The 25,625-nt window shown below is 42.9% G+C and overlaps 1 protein-coding gene across 6 annotated transcripts in view; it reads left to right on the top strand.

Moving 5' to 3' along the window:
* The first annotated feature begins 2,584 nt into the window (after positions 1-2,584).
* LOC100650887 (protein tincar) overlaps positions 2,585-25,625 on the top strand; it is a 38,625-nt gene continuing 15,584 nt past the window's right edge. For 4 of the 6 annotated variants that reach the window (XM_048408129.1, XM_048408133.1, XM_048408132.1 and 1 more), the window contains exons 1-2: positions 2,585-3,290; positions 24,613-24,745. The gene's annotated coding sequence lies outside the window, so the exon portion shown is untranslated. Of the gene's footprint in view, positions 3,291-8,064; positions 8,251-24,612; positions 24,746-25,625 lie in introns of those variants that run through there. The other 2 variants (XM_048408130.1, XM_048408131.1) reach the window with 2 other exon arrangements.

Below are 25,625 nucleotides of genomic sequence, written 5' to 3' on the forward strand. Positions count from 1 at the left end.
TAAAACGTCCTTATATATCACGATTTTCGATATTCTATTATTCGGTATGTGTTTTACAGCTGTTAATGGCCCAAGATGGTCATGTACACCTTCTCAATTACCCATTGAACTAAAAGGTCATGGGCATATGACTCAATGGGATATTCCGTCCTTCCCGGTCCGTTAGCGCTTTCAACATTTTCTACCTGTAGTTCATCGGGATTTTCCTCGTGGCTTTTTCACGATATTACGATAGAAGAATGAAGCGTGACGTAGTTTGGCACATGACTTTCAACGTAATAATTTTTGATACGTTCGATAAAATAGGGACGATAGGTGCTATCGGCGATTGTTGCTCGGTAAGGTCAATATCGCTGGAGGAAAGGAGACGAAAAGAAAGAGAGAGAAAGAGTGCACATTGAGAAAGACAGGTTTAGCAGCGTGAAAGCAAAAGGTGAGACGGATGAATATGTTAGCAATCCCGTTGCGGGCTCGTAACCAAGAGTTACTCACGATTCCGACCCTCATCACCACACAATTACTTTCTTTGCTTCGACGTAATGTCGTTCAACCGGGATTCTGGGATTTTCAAAAGACCTTTACAACTCCGAGTCACACAATGTCCGTAGCAAGTATCAATTTAGTCATTTGCTCGATTGGTGTGTTTAAACGTTTACCATGAAACCAGTTATTTGATGTAAATGAAACATTCGTACGAGTTGAATTCATAAATCTAAAATGTAGCAGAAGGTTAAACGAAAAAACTGTGTGACACGGTATCGATAATTCGCGGCGGAAATATTTCTATCGATGAAAATTCGTTCCGGACGTTAAGGATCGACGTCGTTGATAGGAGGAAATGGAATCGACGGGGTAAACCAGAGTAAATGCTATTACGAGCGAATATCTCTGGGGTGAATAAACGTTTCTGAAAATGATCCAACAATGAGACAAAGTACGCGTATCGAATGTAATAATTTTTCCAAATACGGAAGAACGATTATTCGATAGAAAGAATAGAATTGTTTAAACTATCGTCAATTAGTTATCGTCATCGCATCTTGTTCGATTCGATCGACGAATTATTGCCACGTTCGCGACATTGTTATCGTCCTTTCTGAAATAACCGATCTCGATCGATTTCCGGGTATGAACGTCATCGATAAGAACTGTAAAGACCGGTTCATAGAAAGCAAAAGAGCGAAGGGAAAGTAAAGAAGAGCAAAGAAGGATACTGGCTCTCCCACTTCGTATCCACGATAAAAATATGGTGTTTGAAAAAACGTTCGAGTTTTCAGGACCAACAACGAACGTAAAAAGGGCCGAACATGATCGTTCGAGACACACGCTTTTTCGTTTGCGCGAATGTACGAACGTTCGTGGAGTATCTATTCGCGAAGGAAAAATAGAGAAAATAGAAAAAAGGAACGCGTTTCTATGCATACGTAGTACACGCATACGTTGTTACCAAACGTACATATGCACGCACGTATTTGTTTCAACATTGAAACTCGAAAATTGAAAAAGTTCAACGATGTTTCCCACGGACGAGTAGTTCGTCGACTGGATTACACCATTTTCCAGTTTCGTCCGTGCATTGCACACTTCCGGGACTTTGGCGTTTAAAGTTGCGTCTATTCCCTAAAGCAAGCGTTCCAAATAATCGACGATCCCACGTTCCCAGTTTGGATTATGGTTCAATTTACCGAGTAAACTAATCGTAAGCACGTTGCTATCGTTAAATATAACGATTCTAATACTCGTACAGTTTCAGTTGCAAGTATATGTATACGATATCATCGATTGTTCTAGCTCGTACTGTCCAACGAACGTACACGCTTGGTAATAACATAACAGTAGAAAAGCAACTCCGCCACTGTTGATTAATCGACGTGGGCGTCTTACGGAAAAAAGTACCGTTAGATTCGGCAAAGGAACATAATTATGATAAACACGCGAAACTAGTTGGACACGAAACAAGATCGTCAAAGATAATTTAGCCTAACCAATGACAAGCCTGTTCCTTCTGGCGAATAGACCAGTTCGACTATATGGGTGGTTGCGCCTTTTCACGAGTCGCTAATTTCATAACTCGTTCGAGAAGCGTGGCTAATGTATCGGTATGCGATACGTTCACTTTTTGTAAAGAAAAAAGAGTATATATTAATCTATTGGAAGCATCGCATCGTTATATCAGCTATTTTTTCGATTCCGCGTTGAAGCAGCTCGAGCGTGTAAAACGTGGAGCGCAAGTTACGGCGTAATCGCTGTAACTTCGATTACGCGTAATTAAGATTTCGATGTCGATACCGGAAACGGTGTAACTATTTTGCTGAAACGAATATCGAACAATGATAAATGGAAAACAGTTTAAAAACTATCGGGAACAGAATACAAAGGGACTATAAGGAATTCGATTACAGGTAGATTCGCTTGTTATCCGGAAAAAAGGAGAAGAGCAAGGAAAAGAAAGTCGATAAAATAGTAGAATCGGCGGTGGTGTCGAGCGTGAGGAGAACCCCTGTAGCGCAAGGAGTGGGGGAAGGATAGAGCTCGACGAGCCAATGAAGGGAGGAAGTGCGCGGCGCAGATGCGTGGTACATTCGATGCGCCGGGCTGGTCAGAGCAAGCGTGGACGTTTACCGCGTCGGATCCTTTCGATTTTTCGCTCGATTCTTTCCTCGTTTTTACACTTACGACCGCGTTGCGAGTCACACGGCTGCCAGACTCGAACCGATAGCTTCCTAGTTACGCGAGTGCTTCGAACCCGATCGGTTCTTCTTGCCTTTCTCGAATCTTAATCGCGGGAATACGTACGTACTACGGGGAATCGAGAAAACTTCCGGGATTGGAAGGTGAATCGAGCCGCCGGAGTATCGATGATCGACACAGTGCGGACGAATCACATGTGCAGTGACATTGGTATCGAATTTTGAGCGATCAATCGAGATTTCCGTGTCGTTCGTCCATTCGGTTGGACGTAAGACGTACCGCGTGTCAAGTTCGTAGGATTCGAAGTTTCGCTCACGAAACATCTGCGATGATCATAAGAGTGAGAATTCGAGTGACGCTATATATTAGCGACACTGTCTTTCGTTCTATACGTTTTTGGTACTCGCTTTTACTTGGACCCGAACGCATTGCGGCTATTTTGAACGAGTAGACCAATAGCACCGGTAAGAATGTAAAGATTGGTCGGACAGAAGAACCGCGAGTGTCAGTAGTTTACAGTGTCTGGTGAATTTGACTTTTCGAAAGGCATCTACGCTCGCTGGAAGTCGCCGACGTCGAACCAGGATTGGAGCAGAAAGGTCAGTGTGCGTTTCATTGTGTTTCATTTATCGATCGTTGCGGCATACTTTACTATACGTAGAAACACGAAATACAATATACGAAACAACGAGATATCAGAACGGTCAGATATATATGAAAATTATCAATTTCGTCTTGTCTACGATCGAATAAAACGATACATAGAAAATGTGGGTCAAATCAAACGTTTCGATGATCGAGTATCGGAAATCGACGTGGATTCGCGTGAAAACGGACGAGATCGGTGGACGTTTCGATGGAACCTTGTTAGTTTTTTTCTTAACGAAACGAAATGCCAGAAACGTGACCGTTGAGCGGTAGTTGAGAAGTAGTCGGGGTGTAATTAAGATCGATAGCTGGAGATTAGATTGTTCCGGGGAAAAGGGAGTAGCTGAAAGGGGGTGCAGAGACGAGAGAATTCGGGATCGAAGGATGGTGGAGAGAAGGTGGTTGCGCTGAAACAAGCGTACGCGGTGAGCGGAGGAACGTTGCGTGCAGGAACGAGGCTCGTTTCGTTTCTGCAATACCAACGATGCGATACAAGTGTGACTATCGCGCGTTCACCTACGATTATCACTGTCAAGGGGGTTTAACAGATTTAATGGAACGTTTCCAACTTCTTTTCCGTCGCTCTACTTTTATTCTTTCCTTCCCTTCGAGCGTGCGTACGCCCAATGATTAATTCATGCTTACCTCCGCGTCAACGATTTCATTTTGTACGCGGTACTTGTAGCTCGAATCCGATTAGGTTACGTCGTAAGTTCTCCTCGCGTAAACTGGCTTACTATCGGAGTTACGTGTTCCGTACTTGGTTTACTAATATTCCACGTTACGTAAATGGACCATGCGACTCGTTCTTTCCTATTGGATCTAAATACGCGTGTTTACGTCCTCTCCGATATTTCCAAAATCTCGCTCGTTGTAATTTCAAAGTATCGAACATGTTAAAATATTGTACAGATATAATCGAGATTCTCGAACGTAATCGAATATACCGGATGGTCGAACCGTGATATCTCGGAAAAGGAACTATTTTCATAAATTTACCTATCTCACGGACCAAGTGGAGTTTCGATCGATTTATTTTCCAAGAGTCTGCCGTAGTGTCCGATCCTGATCCTCGGTGCTCCTTTCTCTCGTTCTCTTCTTCTCTTTCGTTTAGCCTGTGAATTCTTCTAATTGCACTCGTCAACGAAAAAGACAGCACGCGTCGTTTCGATCGCTCTTACCATCTTACGATCGATTTATTCCCATCGAACAGTACGTTCGTTCGATCGACTTTGGACGTTAATGAACGACGGAACGAGCGCGCATCGAAGATTGATAATTGACGTCGGTCGTTCCCGTGAAAGTCAACGTACCGTAAAGTTCTCGGTTCATTCATCGTTCCCACGTTGCGTAATAATCGTTGCTGGCACGTGCCACGTGCGACATACAGACGTTACCGGTTGACAGAAGCGTCGTCGTTTAGCCGGTACGCTTAGTAGCCGATCTACCGAAAATCGTCTACATTTAACGGTATTTCTACGTTTCTCTCGGAGAACTGCTCGGAATGCGGCCCAGACGCCGCACGATACGATCGAACGATGAAGCGATCGAGTTAAGATCGATCCTCTTAAAAAGCTACGCCGATCGTACTTCGCTTCTTGCGAAACTCTGGTTCGAGATTAGGGATTAGGTCGTCTACGAGGTATCGGGTTGAACGCAGGTTAGACGATGGCAGAGAGAGCGATACCGGTTTCCCTCTTCGAGCTAATGTTTACCACTCTTTCCCTATCTCCGAGCATACAGCTATACAAGTCGTGTATATTAAAGCAACTCGCGGAAGAGGTTCGTCGAGAGGTTACGTCATTACTTACCAAAAGCTACTCCCGGTCTTTCACATTCCCTATTCTACCCTGTTCTTACCTCCGACTACTTTACCGCTTTCTTGCCTCGCAAAATGATCGAGCTTTAACCTCGATGACAGTAGAGCACTCTCTCGCCTCCTTTTTAAGAAATCCAGCTGGAGAGACGAACATAACGAGGAACAATATGACAGAGTCGGCGAGATTTCAAAAGTTCTCGTCGAAAGCACGTAACATAGTCATAAAAATTTTCCGTGGCAAATATTCGATTACTTTCGGATATTTAAAGGTGTAAAAATACTCGGAATACGTATAATATCCGTTTGAATATTTGTTTAGTAGCATCGTTTTACTTCTGTTCGCGAAGATGCAAAATTGCTCAAATATATATAATATATGTAAGTATGTCAACGAAAGCCAGCGAATCGAACCATCGACTAATATCGCGAACGAGGCAGTTTAACGATATCGACTTCGCGGTATAATAGATCGTTGGGTGAAGGAGGCTCGTTATTGATAATTAATCTCATTACGAGCTTCTAGCGCAGCGGCAATGGAAAAGGACCGATCGGCTCCCTCGAAATCGAATATAATAGCCTTTTCATCGGTTCTTTTTTCACGCACCTTTCATCGCGTATGCCGTCTGCTCTGCCGGAGTTAAACTTTTCTCCGCGGACAATATCACCATTTATTATAGCGAACAGTTTTATTCGGCGTATTCTCCTTCGAAAGAGCGCGCAAGGACGAATCTTTTGTAGAAGAAAGTTATCGAAAGCGATTTATTTCGCGGTTGGTGCTAAGCTCGACTGGCCTCTACGTGATGAGAAATGAAATTGGATTTTGAAATGCTTCAAATGGACGACCGTATCGTGACTAATTTTCAGTCTATATACTCGTATGTATATGTAACGACCTCGAAATCCTTTTTCTTCGTTCTACGTGCTCGCGTTACGGGGTTATAAACGTTTCAAGCTTCAAAGCAACTGGTGTGTATGTGTACACCGGCTTCCGGTTTCTGATCGATCTAAAAATCGTTCACGACTATGCTTCCGGCGGAACGTGTATCGCGGCATGGTAACCCTTCGAAGAAGAATCCGAGACGAACGACTCGAAGGATAGCGTTATCCCTTTATCTCGTTAAAACTTTTTCCACGACTTTTTAAATACAAAGTGACTTTTTAATTAAAAATCTATGCAATTTAAAAAATATTTCATCTTCGTATAAGAAATACTAATAAGTATATATTAAACGTGAACAGGTATACATTATGTATGACGATGTTACAAACGGGAAATTTATAGAGCTATATTTGACGGCTTGCCCGAGTCTCCCCTGTGTTACACTGCGAAAGGGTTGAAATAATTATACGGAGGTTAGCTTAATATGAAACTTTCTTTGGAAGGAGCACCGCCGAGACGTACATATTTTGTGCACGCAACAGGCTATCCTGGCACTTATACGATCTGGGCAGTACGATTATTCTCATACAGTAATATTTTTCTTGTCTTCGTAATTTATGAGCGTAATATCGAGTAACGCGTAACGCCGCAGCTTTCATAGACTGCCATAAATTCTTTACTGCACGCCTAGGTCGTTAGAAAATTGACGAAGGAATAACTATTCGACGATCGATTTCCTACAGGTCCAGTTTTTACGAATTACTTTACCGCATGTCCAAGACGATCAAGTATCGAAAAGAAAATAATTAATTCTTCGCCGATCAATTTCCTCGCGGCTTTAAATCGCTGCATTCGTAGAGACGACGAGTAATAAGTAGTTGAAAGAAAAGGAAGGAAGTTGATTCGTGGTTAAACGATCGAACGGATAACAAAACGCGTTCTTCGAGAAACGAGTGCATCCTTCCGTAGTTATGCATTCGTTGGAGCGCGAAGAGCAGGCTACGGGGTTATTTTTGTCGTTTCGTCCACACGAGAAGGAGACCATCCCGGATAAATTTATCACTCTACGACTCGGTACTGGTGGCAATTTCGGGATAGGCTTTTATAGAAAAACGCGAGCGCACGTTCCAGCGCCGTTTCATCGAATTATCGCCACGTACCACCGAGCGTCGCAACAGCCTCCATACGCCACTTTGAAGTTTCAAACTATCGTTTAACGATGCTTTCAAACAAATTGTTTGAAACAAATATTTCAGGAAAGTCCAGATCTTTCGTTCGTTCGAAAGTTTCAACTGAAAATCAATTTTATTTCAATTGCGCGGCAATTAATTACTCCGAATCGAAGAGAATGCCCCGCCATGAAAACAGAATGAAGCTGGACACAATGGAAGCAGCGCGATTAAAACACGGTAAATTTTGGCGGGCACCGAGCCAAGTGCGCTCGTACGTTCGCGCTAATCGAACTCTTTCTTTCCGATAGCATGTCGCTAATTGCACGGTAGAACTATCGTGCTTCCGTATATCGTGTTCCGTACGCGCAAGTTCATCAAAATATTCGATCACTTGCAGACGCCTTTTACGAATATATTATGTGTGCCGTATGAAACATTTTGAAAGTTTCGACTATTCGTGCCGTATATATTAATATTTCGTCAAATATATATTTTATACGTATAAATTTTCGGATTGCTTTCAAATTTGGCCAATATAATCGCGACGACCGTGTCCCGTCATAGCGCTAACGAAATTTCAAAGTGTTTCGTACAAGGCATAGTGTACGAACGTAAAAGTTGCCTATGACGATTCCTAACACACTTCCGTGAGTCATCGTAGTATCCTATCGTATACTATTCGTCAACAGTTCGATCAAAGAATTCGTCACGCGACCGCTTTCGATTATTGTTACAACGATCGAGGTCGTTTAGTTCTCTTCGATGATCGTGTCAGATTTATCGTTACGTCTATTGCTCCAAGTGCCGGATACAATAGCAGCACACAGTGGTGATTGTCGTAACGTTCTACCATCGTCGTCTTCGGTCCTCGAGAAAATCTCTATACGAATGTTCTATACACGTACGTATGTATTTGTAGGCAAACGTTCGAACCAAGTATAGTAGTTGACGAAGGTTGTGTAGTGGTCGAGGCGCGGATGTGTATGTGCGAAGGGAAAGAGAACGAAAAGCCGGTCTTCGATGGAACACCTGTTCCACAGGTATGCGATCCTTTCCACTCTTCTTTGTGCTTTACCTCTCCGATCCGGATTTCTTCTACGCGTTTCTGAGCTTTGTTACCGCTTTTTGCAGCCGCCATGAGAAGAACGACGTTCGATGCCACGTATCGTGATATAAAATGCCTCGCGTTCTTCTTTTCACAGCTAACCAAAATTCCGATTGACGGCATAATCGATTAAACAGATTTAAGAGACGATTTGTTAGATTGTAGTATCGTTAGGAGATCGACTCTGTTGTGACAACGACCATACCCAAACCCAAGTCATTCCGGACGTACTACCGGACAGCGAACCGTTAGGTTTTAACTTGACCTTTGCACATGGTCCAACGTTACGCTTTCCCCATTACGAAGGGCAACCAGGATCCTCCCTTTGCCCCTCAACTCCTGCAAACGCAATATACAAAAACTGCAAGCGTTCGACCACGAGACTAGTCTCGAGTCTTGTGTACAGTTTGGCCGTGATTTGAACAACTATTTTAACTTTGCTACTTCATTGTAATATTATATTTAAACATTTTCGCGAATAAAAACCTACAAAATTATAAAAGCACAGTCGAGCTGAGTTATCGCTCGACTACTCCTTTTTTATCGTTAATTTTACGCGACACTGTCTTCGCTCGTACTATTAAGTTTCGATGACTTTGGATATTTATGCAAATTCATATTTTTGTGGACGTAATTCGTATCACAACGACCAACCGTGTTTTTTATTTTCCTTTTTCTGCGTTTCGTACATATTGTAATTGCTAAATACTCGTAACAATATTTTATTTCTCAGCTAGGCTATATACAACGTGTCGCAATAACTGTACGCAACCGTATATAACTCGTTACGAAGTTAAAGTGGAAGAAGGTGGCTTACGCGAAACTTGTTTACCGATTCATCGTCTTTTTATTGCGTCAAAGCGGCCATCAGACGCTCGATTACGATTTTTCGCTACCACCTGGCATTGTACGTTTCACCATATCGCGTTCATTCCAAGCTTTCGTAATTCTTCTTTGCTTTACACGTTGCTACCCTGTTCGAGCAAACGTCAAAGTGCTCGTGCACGACAGCTCTTTTGTTCTGCTCTCGAACGAGAATGCAAACGCAAACGCCACTGGCAAATCGACGTTCCGGATATACGTGCAATATGTATATCGACATTTATCCATATATATAGTACATTTATATCGCGAATGGAAGTCCAATCTATTTCTATATCGCTCGAATATTTCATGACCTTTTATTTTCTACGTACGTATCACATTTCGTTCGAAACTTCGTTCTTCTTCTGTTTCTTTCGCGCGTATAAATAAATAACGCGGCAGTCATTTCTTGACGAATCGAAAGGTTTCGCTTATTTTAATCGTCCGTTTGTTATTACTTCGCCTTGGCTTTCGTTTCGTTTCGTTTCGTTCGTGAATACAAACAATCGATGGTTTTCTTCAAAATTTATGACATCTGCCTTATTTTATTATCGTATATGTTCCTACGGTTTGAGCGATTTTTATTGCACTCGAGCAGTTTCTCGTAAGAAAGGAAACATCGAAACAAAGCTGAAGACGAATGATGGAACATCTGTTCGTTCGCAATTCGCATGCCTCTTGAAATTATTTATTTCTCGTTTCACCTCCCGCGATTCACATCTCCTACTTTAACATTGATTTATAACGTTTGTCGCGCTTGATCCATTATAAACCGCAACGTGTTCCCTATTGTCTTTCCGTCTACTGGGTATGAGGTTAACACGGAGAATGGAGCAGCAACAAAGCGAGGCAAGAGAAAAGTAGTTAAAGAGGAGTGGGGCTAGAAAGAGAGAGAAGGGAGCAAGTTAACGGTAAAACAGAGAAAGTGAAAGAAAAGGGATCGTGCGTTAGGTAGAGAAAGACGAACGCGAGCCTCCATTTACGGCCAGTTTCCCAATTTTACAGACGGCGAAGCTTTACAGAACTTCTCGAAAACCTAACTTCTATTACAAATACGAGCAGGATAATATTCCTGCCAAGTTCTCACTGTGTCTTTGAAACCTAAGACTTTTCCGTTGCCTCTTGTTACGTCCCGTCACCCAACCACATATTCCGATCCATTCTTCGATCAAGATGGCTAACAGCTGTTCAAACATATTCGCTCGAATTCGCAATGATTCCAAGGAACCGTTATCGCCACGTATAAAATCCTCTTTACAGCGATAAAATCTATTGGCGTCTTAAGATTTAGTTTGTCTCGATTGTTTGACAGCTAACTGTCGACACCCTAAATTTTTACACTGCTTAGGATTATTGCTCGTTACGATAAAATACGAGATAAGCGGCTTTTCCTAGGTACAACGTTCGAAGATCGATTTCACCCGTGAACGACCTTTGGTAGGTGCCGGCCAGCACCTATTGCCTTCGCTTCTCTACCGAAAATTGTAATCAACGAATCCGCTTGTCTCGTACTTTAGACACATCCATCGATAGTTTTCCTCCTCGACGTCACCGTCACCGTCACCGTACTTTACTTGCTATCGACACTTTTAGTCTTCAAAAGTTGTTGAAAATAAATCGTTATATTTAAATTGTTAACTCAGAATTAAAATCATTCGAACCATCTCTATTATCTTAACCGAAATAAACGATCGGCTGATTCATGGCGTCGATTACCGTATCGAGACGAGACTTTACGACTCTCGTTGACGCGTTATTCCGCGAATACGGTCGAACATCTGTTTCATCCGTCGATGCCATTCCATCATACTCTCGCTCGTATAATCGTTTATGATGCATCTTGTTACGTGGGTTATCTTCAGGGACGATAGGTGAAAAATTGGACTAGGTAATATCGCGCAACAAGCAATATCGTTGCCGCCAAGCAACCAAGCAGGCCACGGTTCTCGTTCTCGATCCTTTGGCAACCTTCTTGCCATGTGATCGTCGCAACTCGCCTGGTATATACGCCAGTAACACGATAGTCGAAGCTTGGCTGCACAGTTTGGAGCACATTGCTCCGACAACCTCCATTGTTTCTGACCAGTTTATCGTAACCCAACACTTATTGTGCATCAGAATGCCACGCTGGTTTTGCTCTCTTGGTAGCTCGACGACCTGTTCGTCGGCCTGCCTCCCTTCCAGTCTGTGTACCTTTTTGTCTAAGCAGTTCCTCGTCCCTAGCAATTCTTCTTTCCTTCGTTCATTATTTTCTCGTTCTTTTGACGAAGGTGCTTGGTCCTAAATTAGAATATTCCGCTTTACGTTGGCTAATTATTCCAAAAATGTTCCATGGGACTGGGGACAGAAAGAACAGCGCGTTTGTACATCCGTACGGTTCACGGCGTACTGTCGAACCTTTGTCCAACTACGAGTCGCTTAACGATTAACGGATAACGCGAAAAGCTGCGTATTGACCTGTAAAGTTATTTCTAACCGGTCGATATACGTAGCAAAAAGTCTCTACGCTGTTTAAAGATTAGAGAATAGCCGACGATACACATAAGCGACACGACGATCGCTGACACGAATTATCGTTCTTCCACGGTTCGAGAAAGTCCTCCGGTCACCACGAAACTTTACTTTCCCTGTATTTAAATTGGTAACTTGCCGTACAGCCGTAAACTATATTTTTTATGATCGTCGAATTCTTAATTTCTTCTTTTTTCTCGTACACGCCCAAAAATTTCATAAAATATCTGGCGTATTTATCCCTGAACTTTGTCGGCAACTTGAATATTGACGAACCATTTCGACACGCTGTTCTACACACCTGAAACGTCGAGAAAATTTGCCGCGACTAGAAAATTAAGAAATACCAGAAACTATTATAAGGGTGGCGTAACCCCTTGATGTAACATTACACGCGATCTTAATTATTCTATCGTAATGTAATTTGTAACGAGGGGTTGCAATGATTTTCTAATCGCGTGAAATTGAAAACGTAAACGCACGAGTATACCGTAGAAGGCGGCTACTACGCGTGCGATGGTGCAATCAGCTCCGACACTGTAACACAATCGGTATAGGAACTTGACAGTGGTGTCAAGAATATGGGTCAAGGGGCCAGAGTATTTATCATCCATTCGATCGAACGAATTAATTTTCCTTTCATTTTCTAGACTCCGTTTCCTGAAACTCGATTGCTCAATAACAGCTTGTAATTTCCATTTAAAATTTTATGTCTTTCAGCTCTTTCCCGGTTAACATAAGAATTCCTGGTTCATGAGAAGTAAACAGCGGAAATTTTGTCATATTTTGAAGAATGCAGTTAGAAAGTAGAACCACGGTAAAAAGTCATTTTGTCTGCCGAATATTATAGAAAGCACTCTACGGATATTTCATATATTTTCCATATTATATTTTGTAAAATTTTCCGCTTTCAAATTTCCTATAAATTCATAAAAGACACGCCAGATGCACCGAATCCAAATTAATTCGTAATTATTAAGTTAAGCAATGACTGCATTCGTATTTTTTGTTAAGAGCGCGTTACAAATTGGACCAAAGTTAGATTTGTATGCAGCTAGGAAAAGTCAATAGCCTTGAATCGAGATTAAATGGAAAACTAAATGTAAAGAACAAAACGAAATTTCCGCGAATCTACGAGCTTTTAAAATGAAAGTAACTACGTCTGTGCGATTAGAAATTACAATGTCGGTTCGACAAAGTGTAACTTCGATCACGAGTCTGTCTTTGGTTGGCGTAACAGCCGCCGTAAGCACTGCCGATTTTCACGAGTACACATCGTACATGGATCCATTTACTTGCGCCGTTCACGCTCGACTTGTTCGCAACTCGATACTCCCGTATTTAATATCACCCTACGAGCGTGACACAACACCCACTCCTGTACCAAGTGACTCGTTACTATCGTTTAACCCTGCAATGCTCGCTCGAAACATCCGGTTAAAGGTATCGACCGTTGACCGGCTGTCCCCGAACGAAATTTTTCCAAACCATCGCTTTATCGTGTTGCTTCGACAACGATATATTTCGATGTACGATTTACCGAATTCTTTCTATCAAAGTTATATTTTCAAATAGAATCATTCGCTACAGCGTAAGGTTATTTTTATTAAAATAAAACTACGTCAAGTTTCACCTCCAAGTTACCGGATTTTATAGCGATAAAAGTAAAATAAAGTGCCTATAACATATTAGCATAACGCGAAATGATCTTGGTCGATTTCTTCGGTTGGAGTTGGAAAGGGACTTCGCGCGTTTGTTATACCAAGTAAATAATTATATAAATAATAACGAACAATCAATTAGTTTGAGGTTTTGACATTGTATTAATACAATATTTGTTTTCTTATGTCAGCGAATATTCTTGTAGTATAATGCATCTCCAAACTGTTAAGTAAATATAGTTGAAGCGATTTCTCACTTTTAGGAAAACTCAATATCTGCTCTAGTGTTTAGTTTTCTTAGTCATCGAAGTCATTAAGTATTGTTTAGCAATAAATCAATTTGAAGGTCCTCTCAGCCTCATAGCCTTTTTAGGAACATGCCTTGCACAGATGATGCAGCGGGGTATAGACAGGTCAGTTTTCGTAATTATATAAATAACCCATAGAACCATGGTTTCGGAGTTCTGTTGCAATGTAACGCTGCCAGTACTTATACTTATACTTATATAACCTCAACGAATATGACTATTATTTAACGAAAATAATGCTTTCATAGAACGTACAAAGACCATCGCGATCGTCGGTGCCTCTGCGGAGATACGATCGACCCAGTGGCTTTTTAGTATCAGAAATTAACCATCGACGTCTTTGTTTCTCTATACGATAATATCGCGTCGGAATTTACCGAACCTATGTGCACGGTATCAAGCTGTCGCCATGTACACAAGTAACTATGTACTTGTTCGGTTTACCTAATGAGATTTAACAGTATCCAATTATCTAAAGTGCTTTTCCGATGGTCGCTTCAGTTCCTATCAATCAAATTTCCCTTCGGCTAGCGGCCGTGCCGGTTCGGTTTCCAGCCTCTGCGTATTTTATTTCGCGAATTAATTTACCGCCTGTGTGTATGTACGTCGTATAAAACAGCACGGACGATCTTTTATGGGAACATTAAAATTTCGCGAAATATACTCTCTTTGCGCGTTTAACAGCCACGTCAAAGCCAACGATAATGGTAGTGCGTTAAACATCGTTTGCCCCGTAACGTGAAAATTGAAAACGCGACCGACTGCCGCATCGACTTTTCGTTCACCGAATCTTCTTTAATCGCGTCAATCGCGTTCAAAGGAAAGTTTTTGACGGATTATTAAAAAGTAACGCAACATTCGCGATAAAGAGTTTTAAATATCCTAATTTTCTCCCCTTTCTTTCTTACGATTTAACGAAAACGATATGTCGAGATACTTCTTCTTCCTGCGTATCTCTATAACGACAGCAATGATTGCTGCGTCTCGTAGATTCACGATATACGATATACGTCGAGCTTCCGCTTATATCTTGCAGCTGTTGTTTATCCCTTAGCTTGCAATTATAAGGGGCGATAAGAATAATATCCTATTTCCTTTCACCTTTGCCGTACTACCATCTTTTTATTTTAAACCTTTTCTTAACGACACGAACCGTAACGAGCCGATCGTTGCGATGCATCGGATAACGATAACAGAAGATCACGAAAATTACCGCATTTCGAATACAAATTTGTAGATACGACCGGGAACATTCGCCGTCTAATATTTTCTTCTTTTCCGTATCACGATCTGTTTGGTTTATCGTTCTATCCGGATTACAAACTGCTAGTGTCCTTTCCCTTCGTTCCTCCGTGGTTTTCCTTTCGGTCGAGACCGATATTTGCTACGACTTTTCAGTTCCAGCGACACACTCATACATATAGGAAAAGCAGAGCTTATATGCAGCTTTTCTTGTTTGGTCGGACTGTAGAAAACGGAAGGCAATCACTTGGGATTTTATCCGAGATTACTATGAACGCGAGAAAGGGACGATCGCTCGAAAACCTTGAAGAGAAGGGGCCGAGCGAAGGAAAAAGTAAAAGAAACGCGTTTTTCTTAGCGGGAGAAACTATTCAATTACACGGGATAAAATTCAAGATACTTTGTATATACGCGCGGCCAAAAACGTTCACTCGGTTTTATTCCTTCATTTGCCGATGCGTAGGTTGGTTCATGTAGTTTTGTGTTTTTATCTACATCCGTTACGTCCCATTCGATCGTTATACGGAAGTATACTACAGGGAAGAAGGAAACGATAAGAAAATAGAGGATAGGGTAGAGTATGGCGGGTGACGTGATAAAACATCGTAAGATAATGATTCACGGAGAAAGGTTCGACCAAAGGGTGGAAGACAAAGGAAACAGATGGTGAAAATTAGAGCCGCGCGGTACGCAAACTTTGTTTTCTTTAGTCGAATTCGATGGACACGAAAGCAACGCGCCGTAACCAAATATAACATCCCCCTGACGGGATTCACGAGCGCGTCAAGTTTCGTAAAGCCTGCGCTAATCGTATTTGGGAGCTGTTCAGCACGCCCGGAAACCAAGTTATACGGGAACGAAGCAACGAGTGTTTCGCGCTGCTTCGAATTCTATACATTCGTACTTATGCACGTGCTCTCGTTTAATCACAGACACGGTCAAGGCGAGAGAACGTGCGTGCCCTCGCATCACGTCGCTCGTTAATCCTCCTAATTGAACTCGACGTTTCATTTCGTTCGATTCCTTTTACTTTTACCATAGGAGAATCGCAAAGGAAAAATACGACAAGTACAGTTTCGTTGCTTTTCTGCTTTTGACGATTATTTTGTGGTAGTTCAAAGGTAGTATTTTAATGTGACGCGCGATAACGATAAGGACGACAATAACGATAACGATAACGTGACGTTTCGTGCGAAAATGAAATGTATATACGCGTAGAAGAAGAAAATAGAGAGAACTCCATTGTGCCAATACTTTCTGTAGCCGTAGTACGGACAGCTTTTGAATTTAACCCATTGAATTTAATTTACGAGTCACTGGTGTGACGTCGCGTGAAAAAGTCCGCTCGACGTACCTTAATGTCTGACCGTCAAGGCCCAAGCGTCGTTAGAGAAACCCTCCATAAACCTAAGGCCCACCATAAACCGAGTCTCATTAGCTTGCAGGAACCTTGAATCCTGCAAGTATTTTGGGTTTATAGCCGGTACTTAAAAAGGTCCTTAGGTCTATTGAACGTTTAAAGATTACGGAGAAAGCTGGTAGTTATAACGGGAAAAATTGTTAATTATATGATAGGGAAAACCAGGCATTTATAGACTGGAAATGTCTGGATTTTCCCACGAGTCATGCCGGTAGGATGCTTCCATATCCCAACTTCAACCGTTAACGTCTTAGCCAATGGGTAGCGCGGATCCTTGTCCTCACCTTTCCTAACGAAAAGTACGAACAACGAATCAGCTTCCTTCGTTCCAATGGGAATCCCATACCGAGCTTTCCTCCGTAATCACATCAGAACGAACATCAGAGTTCTCTATGGTTCCGACGAAGAGGTTCTCTAGCCTCGACGGAGAGTTCCTACGGCTCTCACGGTGCCTAGAGTTCCCATAGCTCTCACAGTCAGTCGTTCGAGTCAGTACGAGTCAGTCGTCAGTTCAAGCCACTCAAGTCAGACAGTCGGAGTCAAGCAGTCGACGTCTCCTCATTCGGTCATTCGGTTGATTCTGTTGATTCGATTCAGTCAAAGTCGGATCTGATCAATCGCCACATCGACTACGACACGAGAGCCTTCCTCTATCAGATTGGCAGTCAGAATCTGATCAAGATCCAGGCAATCTTCATACTCAACGACGTTACTATCGTGTGTGATTAAACGAAGTTGTTGGAGAAAAATATAATCATAACACTGCAAATCACGGAGTTATATTAATTCAACCACCCCTATTGTCTTAAAGGAAATCAGGGGATCGATCTACTCGCGGCGTCGATCATTATCGTCGTAACGGGAATTTACGACTCCCGTTGACGTGTTTCCTCGCGATTGCGTCTCCCCGCGATTGGTCGAATTTCACAACTGGCGATAAAATGTCGCACGTCCCTCGAATCGTCGAGGTTTAATTTTTCTCGGTTTCGGTCGACCGAAAGAGGCGATAAGAAAAACGCAGAGACCAATCGATATATCACAACCATCGCTTGTTCAAACGTTTAAATAGCTATTCGCACTTTCGATAGGCAAGGCTAATTCTCGTAACCCTCGCATTTCCATGGCGTTTCGATAATTCTCCCCTTTCGGTAGGCGACCGTCTTTTGCGGAAACGGCTCGATGAATGGATGAAACTGATCGAATCCGATCCCTTCGCCACAAAACTAATTACGTTCGTAAAGCCATTAATATTCCCGGGGCATATTAATCCACGAAGGAAGTCACGATCAGGTTGGATGTCCGATCTAATCCGTCGAAGAGCGACGAACCTTGTTTGTCGCGGCTACTCGATCGATCGGAATTACGCGAGGCAATCGTAACAACGAACGTGTATTACATTCTGTCGAACAGATATGGCAAACGGATATCGTAAAAATACCAGCCAGGGATGTTGATATTCGCGCCAACTCTGTTGCAGTTGTTCGTCGGAGAGCTGTTCTGTTTGAAAATATTTATAAAAAGGTCTGGCATGTATCTGTCGGGTCAGTCATAACATCCGCGAGATTAAACGATATTTGTACGAAATTCTATTTCCCAGTTCCTCCAATTTCAAATTTATGACTCCGTGAGTCGAATACGTCTGCTCCGCCTGCTGCAACTGAGCACGTATGCGTGCTGCCCTATCGCTTACCTTTCAAATTATTCCGACTGGCAACCCCCTACCGAGCCACGGCGAAATTCACGATAATTGCCGCGTCACAGTCGATCGTAAGCTAAGCAAGACTGTCAGGAAGACTGACATCGACTGCGTACCTACTTTCGTTATCGAATAACATCGATGCTCTCGTCACCATTGCAGTCTCTGTTGCGTCTATATTACTCCAAACTATATTATGTCGGATATCTATCGTACTCTGCAACCGTTGTCGATATTCTACAACTGTAAGCCCATGTTGTCTTAGCACGTTCGCGAATAGTCCGACGAAGGATCTCGTCGACCTTAGGACGTTTATTTAGTCGTTCGATAAGTTCCAAATTATATTTTGCAAAGTAGATCCGCTTTTAACCCAATATTCATGCATCGTTTATACTTATATCGTTTATACTTTTTATCGATATCGCTATAATAGCAACATTTTTCTTTTTTTCTTCTTTTTAGATTAACCAACTAACAGTTATTATTTTTACCTTATCTCGCGTGTACGCTTTGTAAAGTAAGAAAAATGTATTCCGAGCAATATCGGGAAAAACGTGTACATTAGTTACACCTCTGTATCACCTTCTTATAATCGTACGTCGTTACGATCGATCGTTAATCGCGTAATACTCGCGTGAGAATGGACCTTGCCGAAATTCTCGGTGAAAATGAGGGGTTTAGATCCCAATGTTTAGCAGTGTGTGTGTGTGTGTGTGTGTGTGTGCGGCATCGGATATTGATTGAATGGGATGCCATGGGAGGTGTGCGGCAAGAAGGAATAAAACGTTGGAGGGAGAGAAGGAGAGCCGGTGACTGTCAGAAGGGAATGCGACAAAAGGGGCGAAGGATGGATGATACTTTGCTCGTTGGTCGCTAATCATCGTCGCTTCCATTCAAAAATTAAAAGCTCGTGCTAAAAAATCTTTTAAGAGTCGAAGAACAACGTGGAACAATTTCTTCTTATCTCACGATCGACTAACTCGATTTTTTCCTACAATTCAACCCGTACTATTTCTGGCTACAAACAGAGTATAACGTCGCTTAAGATTTCTCGATGTCGCAATTTTGATGGGAAACCAAGAAAAGAGACGATGAGAGAATCGTAATGATCCAGCGATCGAATATTTGCTCGATCAATTAATTCGTTTTCTTTGGTTAACAAGTTAAAGATACGTACTTTGCGGTGTACGTCAAACCGACGTCGACGAACTTGAAAATTCGTACGACAAGCTTTCGCTGTAACAGCATCCTAAGGCAATTTCGCTTGTCCCGTGGTAGGGGCGGTTGGTTGAAACGTCGAATCGAGGGTGAATCTCGAGGGTGAGTCATCGGTGGAACCCCGCGGAAAACTGGGAAACTTCCTTCTTTCGGAATGTCTTGAGGGGTAAAGGAAGAGAGCGATGAGTCATCGAGACGAACCGCATCGCGTCGATTCGATTTGTCATGACAAAGCGTTCCACCCATTCGGATGTAATAGGGTGAGGTTAGGTTCGAAAGAGAGGGCGATGCAATTATTACTCGATCTTCTAGGTTGGTTCGGAAAGAAAATTTCGATGTTCGTTGGTACTCGTTTTCCCGAATCGAAGGCTCCGATTTCATCCGGTTTCGCGCGGAGCTAAGGAGAAAAAGAATCGCGGTCCTCCGAGCAGCGGTCGACCTCGTTCTATCGATTTACCGGGGAAAGCCGAGCAGAAGCGACGCGAAGAAACATTCCGGGCAGCTGCGTTTCCCGTACCGTTGCGGAAGCACCTGCACCCAACGATTTTAGCCCGTTTATCGTTTCGTCTTCGGAACTAGAGCCCATGCTAAAAATCTCTCCTCCAAGCATTCGTTGCGCGTACACCGGAAGTCGAGTGCGTACACTCCCGTTCATAAATTATTACGCCGCTCCACCTACGATCGGTCGTCCCAGATTTCGACGAACCTTTGCTTTTTTAGGTTGATCGATCGATGTTTTGGATTCAGTAAGATAACAATCGCGAATGTACAACAAAAGTTGGCGGATAGCAATTGGAAAAGCTGACTCTACGATGTTCTAGTCTATATTTCATTGAAAAAATACAAATACGATGGAAGATTCCGATTGATACCGAGTGTGAGAAGTTTGACCAAAATCTTGATTCAATGAAACTCAATTACACGTACAATCGGTAATATTATCATATCGTAGCATCGAATATACCAATCTCTTTACGGTTTATCATTTCAAACGACGTAGTAACACCGAGAAAAAGATATCGTAACTTTGTACCAATTTGTCAAAAGTATCTCTTCTTTAGTCTCTAACATACTTATGAATGGGGTTGTACGCACCAAAACCTGAACGTAATTTCAACATCGATTCCGTTGAACCTTCCGATCTAGAAATAGCTCTGCTTGTAAAACGCACTCGCCTTTCGTTCACAGATCCTCCTCCGTTGTTATTCGTTTATCGTTCTATACCTCGTCGGACCAAACAGCTACAGATTTAGAAAAACGTCGAATACATCTCCCTTCTTTTTGCTAGCTCGGTTCTCGTACCATTTACCGTCGTATGCTTCTCGAACGTTCGCTGTGATCGATCTCGGAAAATCAATCGCCGATGGATACGCGCGTACAAAGAAAATTCATCTCGGCTGCGTATGAAACGCGTTGTTACGAGGGCGTAGATGAACGCGTATTATGGCTATATCGACAGAGAGTAACGAATGACACGTAGGAAATCAAGTTTTTCGAAGCCGCGAGACAAGGATGGCAACATTTACGCCAGGCACGAAGCATTGAAACGTAGACGTTTCGATAGAAAATCGATTTCCGGTTGAGGTTCGTGCGGATCGCGCCAGCAACACGCTCGCTTCGTCCTGTTCGTTGTTTCTTTGTTGCGACCGAGCATCGATCGGTTCCGCGATCGAACGTGCTTTAGAAATTTCCGCGTAAAGTAAACTCGTGACCAACTTGCAACTCCATACTCCATACTCCATACTCGTCTACAGGAAGGATTTCGTATTCGAGGAAGCGTCGTCGCGTTGTCGTTGTCGTCGTGTTCTCGACGACGAACAACGTCGTTGTCGGCTATGGAGTCAGAGAACGTGACGCCGTTTCTCTGTTATTCGCTTCGCTGCGTTAAATTCGAAGTGCATGCTTAATTTAAGACACCGGAGAGAGAATGCGGGAATATCGACGTTCTTCGAAGAAAAACATACGGTGCCTGCCGCTTTCTTCTATTTCCGAACGCATCTTTCGAAATTCGCTTTTGGATTAGATTTCATTCCCTCGATATTTCACCGTCATCTGCTTTCAAAGTAATTACGACGACGAAGAAAATATCGTTATGGCGTTACGAATATTTATGGACATTCATATTTTTACGAATATAATTAAACGCCTGGAACTTGGATAGGAAATTGTTTTATTTATTAGATATCGCAAAGGATACTATACTTTGGATACATAATACGTTTTTCCACGTTATATAGCTCTATAGTTTCTAGCTATTTACGAGCTTGTATATTTTCGTATTTTTAAATTTCTCATAAACGTATAAAAATCTGCAGCCTAATTATGTAACAGTAACGGAGAACAATACGGGAAAAAACGCTATAGTCAGCCTAGGACTATTCCATTCAACGTCTGAGCTTTTTGTATGAAATCGATGAAATAGTTGCGAGAGGGGAACCGTAGATTTCCGATAACGATCGTGGCTGCTTCGTACGATAATAGACGCGTCGACGATTACGATTACGATGCATCGTCGACCTCGGCTTTTCTCAGCCGTCTCGTGAATCCAGCCCAGCAACGTAATTCGGCAGGAATTTACGGTCGCGCGAGCGTCTATAGCCTATAGTTTATATCGTGCCATGCGTATCCAGCTATTTCGGTGCTGTTTCGAATAAAACGAAAGCAAAAACGGAGCTGCATATGGAAATTGCCGGTGTACACGATGCGTAACCAGAAATGTCACCCTTCGTACGTAAATAGCCAAGTTACTACCAACTATCGTAGTATATTTCGTACTTGACCTTTTTGAAAGGTCTGACGTGCACGACAGGGTGAAACGCACGCGAAATACCTGTATCGAGTTTTGTTTTTTACACTTCGTTTCGTACTTTCAGCGGTGAATGTCTCGCGATTAAATCGAACGTGAAGGTGAAAAAGATCGATAGTCGATTACGTGCTTTTCACTTTCCAACGAGCGTCCTCTGTCTACGTATAAGTCGTCAAAAGATCGCGTTCACGTTCGATGACGATGATTCGAAAGAGTACATTACGAAGCCCGTACAGATAACGAGATAAAAAAGATAAGAGAAAGAAACGCCGTTCGTACGATATGAATGGGTTAATTTGGACGCTAGATCTACTTTCGCGAAAGTCAGCGGAGTCCTTTTTTAGTCTTCGTGAAAAACCACCGAGAGAAATCGTGATTTGAATATAGGACGAAATTTTACAGAGAGCAAATGTTCCCTGGCAACGATCCAACACGATTTTCGCTGAAATATTACCATCTTCGACTCGTTGCGCGTTTCTTCTAATCCTCTCATTTTATCGCTTTCTCTCTCGAGAGGCAGAAAGAAAGAGAACTAGACGAGCATCGTGAACACGAGCAAAGACGAGGACGCAAACGGGTAATGGAGAAAACGAATGCAAACACAAGCAAAAATACGAACGGTTCAGGGGATGTTGAAACGCGAGATCGGTTGACGTCGATAATTGAGGTGTCGATGCCTCTGACTGGTGCAAGCGCACGCTGTAGGCAACAGTGGTGAGCTAGCCATTGGCAGCCTGCCAGCTACTCCTCCTGCCATCGATGCCTTCGGTGTTGACCGACAAACAAAAGGGACCTCGATGCATTGTCCTCGACGAGACCGAATGCAGGTCGAGGATTCATCCAACGACCGGCTCTCCCGTTCTCGGCTGATATTGCATTCCGTAAAGGACGATCGGCGTGCCTGTCGCTGTTCGTCCCAATACCTCGCTGCCTCGTAACGAACCTTCCTCTCCTTGTCTCCGCATCGCGCGTGTTCACGCGCAATAATTTCAGCGAAAAAGACGTTTTTTCTTTCGAATCGTGCCTAGATATAATCGAGGATGAGATTTGCGTTAGCTTTAAACCAGCTTCTCTTAAAGGCCAAACTCGTCCGATCCTGGCAAACGATCGCCAGTCTCCCAATATCTCTGACAAAATGCACGGCGTCAAGTTGATTAAAAATGAACGAAGTCGTTCGTATCCCCGACGTTGGGAGCAGGGCGGACAGACGGAGGATAGGCCGAGTAGAATTGGTGGGAAGAGCGGAGACCGATCGAAAGGCAGTTGATTGACGGGAGCATGAAACGGCAATCGCGGGCTAATGCCCTGCGAACACAGAGAACGGACCTTTCTCGCACGTTCTTCGCTATCTCGTTCTTCACCTGTCGTTAACCTTAGTTTCGGTTCGATATTGTTTACGACTGGTCGACCGACGACGAAAAGAAACTCGACTAATTTGAATCGCAAAACAAGACGAGTCGCGAGTTCAGAACGCAAGAGCGGGAGAACAGACGAGGTCGAATCAGTTGCCAGGCGATGTACGGAATATATAGGATTAATAGGGTGTTCCGGCTGTCCTCGCCGACACAGCCACGTAAGTAGCTGTCTCGGAATGTCGCAGACGTTCCGGAAACGGAAATAACGAGCTACAGCACGATGTAACGTTGCAACACGCGAGAACATGCTCGCCACGAGATAAACGACCTCTTCAGATTGTTAACCGATGCAAATTAATTAAGAGAAACCACCCTTTGCTTGTTGACGGTGCTGCTAAAATATGTAGCGTAGAGAGTCGTGTTTGCCAACTACCTTACTGTCCGGAATTACTCCAACGATGATATAATCCGCGCGATAGTTTAAACTTAAGACTCGTGCAATTTCAATGCAGGTAGTGTTCGTTGTTTCGATATGTGCAAATGTTTGTGCGATTCCGTATTTTCCTAAATAGCAAATACCATATTCGTATGCAAGATCGTAAATCATTACATTGAGTATCCAGAGGTTCTTGAGATCATTAAGTTGCTCCATGCGAGCCTTTCAGGAGATTCCTAATTTTCTACGCTTTTCTACGCGGATGCAATTGCGCCTCTAGCAGTTGCGTTAATCGCGCTTGCTAATTTATTTGCCCGTCGATTAGACTTCTGTTGCGAATCGTTTCCTGTACTTAAGAAAAATGTTGGAAATGCAGCGTGTAATTCATCGATACTTTCGCCCCATTTACGATTCGTTATGTTATTGTATTTTTCTTTTGTAACAAAACGTGCCATCCATACATAAATAATAATAGTAGTAGTAGTAGTAGTAATAATAATAATAAGCAGAAATTTGTTCCTCCCGTTAAAAATCATAATGGATAAAATTGGATACAAGAGACGGGACGAATATAAGTATTTTCGAACAACAGTAGCTACGGATTGGATTAAATTCATCTATTCATATACTCTCGAAATTCAGCGAGGCAGAATGATCGATCAACGAATCGCTTTGTTCAACAGTGAAAACGACAATGGCTAATCGATTCGCGAGCGTGGCTGGAATCCATTCGTACGTTCGTTTATAGAAACTTGAAAGAACCTTTGGTTTCCATTTCAGATCCGCATAGCGTTCAAAGCGCAACTCGTCGCTTAACTCGTCGCTTAACTCGTCGCTTAACTCGACGGGCAGCACGACGGCGACGACGACGGTGACGGCGACAGCGACGACGGCGGTTCTTCTCCTCCGTTCGGTGAGTAGATCGATCGTTTTGACAGTTTGACCGATTACGTATGCACAGTATCTCGAGAAAGTATTTCAACGCCGAGATACGACATCGCAAAAATATTTAAACAGCCAATTCCCCGTTCAGCGTGGCCATCCCTCGACATTTATTGTACGCTCAAAAAGGTCGTTCATGCCGTATATTAATTCTTTACGCGAACATTCGTCGTTTCTTGCTCGGAAACGATCGTCGAAAAACACAATCACTTTGTGCCAGTAGCCTCGCCAAATGGTACCGAAGAGCTGTAGTCGCGAAAATTTTGACAAACAGCCAGAATTCGTTTTATTCGTCCTTCTCCCTGGAGGAAAGTCCATCTACGAGTTACACGGTTTTTCATTCTCGCTACACCGTGACCGAACGGTGTTCGATTTTCCATTGCACTCACGACCATTCGTCTTGTCCAACTTCACCGACGGACCATCGGTTCACGTTCCGTTCTTCCGTACCTGCTTTTCCCTCGGGGGAAACTTCTCTCGCGTAATTAGAGGAAACGCGTTAGTTGCCAATTTGTCAGAATTGGAGAAACAAAAATTTCGAAGGAAGGAAACGACGATGAAGCAACTGGAATAACAAAACGCAGGGAGAGAAATAGAGAAACGAATCTTATCGTAGGAAGAAGCGCGCTATCGATCATCGAAATTTCCAATTCCAGCTTGTTCGAATATCGTTCGCGACAAGTGGGTCAACCCTAGTGAGATTACGGTACGATCGTGCTTCTACGATAATAGATTCTCTCTTTTTGTCTTTGTTTCTCCTTCGACCTCGTATCAAACGGAAAATGAAAAGACTCGTTTCTTTTTGTTACGACACCGAGCCTCTTCAGAGTCCGTCTCCACGGTATCGCTTC

This window comes from Bombus terrestris, chromosome 8, assembly GCF_910591885.1.
Source record: "Bombus terrestris chromosome 8, iyBomTerr1.2, whole genome shotgun sequence".
In the NCBI taxonomy this organism is placed as follows: Eukaryota; Metazoa; Arthropoda; class Insecta; order Hymenoptera; family Apidae; genus Bombus; species Bombus terrestris.